Genomic DNA, 1,171 nt, shown 5'->3' with positions numbered 1-1,171 from the left:
TTTTTTTCTCTCACAAGCCCAATCACAATACACTATTCACAATGTAATGCATCTTAATAAACCAATACAGGACAGTATATCCTCTCCCACTAACTAGATGGATGGGTGGATTGACAGAGCGATGGATGGCTAGTGGCGTAAAAGAATGTTTATCCCTCCCTCCACCCCTGCTCTCGGAAGGACAGTTCCTAAGTGCTTGTGGATTTTATGTTTACGGTGTTTTATAGGGCAGATCTTGAAGCCAAGAGCTGTAAAATGTTGTGAGAGGGAGGAGAGAGAGGACAGGGGGTGGAGGCAATGTTATTGTAAATCCAATCTTTATTGAGAACAACAGACAAACAGTCCTCCCCACTCCAGCCCACCTCTCCATCACTCTCCCTATTGACTGATTGAGTTCTCAAAGTTTCAAAGAATATGTATTTGTACGTTTTTGCTCCGTAAACGGTTGTTTAATTCTGACCTTCATAAGAGTCTAGCACACACAGGGGCAAACTATGGCCCTCAACGTGGTTTAATCCAGCCCACACGTCAATTATCAAAAAATGTTTTGTCATTCAATAGCTCTGTTATCACTCAGTAGCATCTAACGTGCCTCCAGCAAAATGTAATGAAGGATCCAAACCAAAATACCTGCACAACCTGCCCAGTATTTCACGCAGTTTACCCAATATGGCAACCATGAGCATGTTCTGTCTCTCTACTGAGAAAGGTGCCACCAAACATCTAACTACATGTTGGAGATTATCAATCTCCAGTGCTATATTCTGTTCAAAGGAAAGTCATTGCTTGGTGCTAATTACATCAGTGATACATTTTAATCAAACTCAGACCTGTTACTCAAACCTGGTTGCGGTGTATATCCAACACTGCACATTTTGTATGTCTCCCTAGTCTAAGATACCTGATTCAAGACATCGACTTTTTAGTAGAGATGTCTTGAGTATTAAGACCTTAAATGAGTATGTCAGATAAGCAAGACGTCCAAAATGTGTAGTCACTGGGGGACTCTAGGATCAGGAAACATGATACTTGTTAGATCCAGGCAACCACTCAGTAGCATCTAACTTAATATTAGATGTTTCATGACAGTTTTCTATAATATGCACACAGGAGCATGACACATTTCCCTTGATAGTGATTCCTCTGTGTACTGCAACTACTAAATAAAATT

The sequence above is a fragment of the Sinocyclocheilus grahami genome, unplaced genomic scaffold (assembly GCF_001515645.1).
Source record: "Sinocyclocheilus grahami isolate Dianchi unplaced genomic scaffold, SAMN03320097.WGS_v1.1 scaffold4223.1, whole genome shotgun sequence".
NCBI classification, from domain to species: Eukaryota; Metazoa; Chordata; class Actinopteri; order Cypriniformes; family Cyprinidae; genus Sinocyclocheilus; species Sinocyclocheilus grahami.
The sequence above is the reverse complement of the archived record's forward strand: the minus strand, read 5'-3'. Positions refer to the sequence as shown.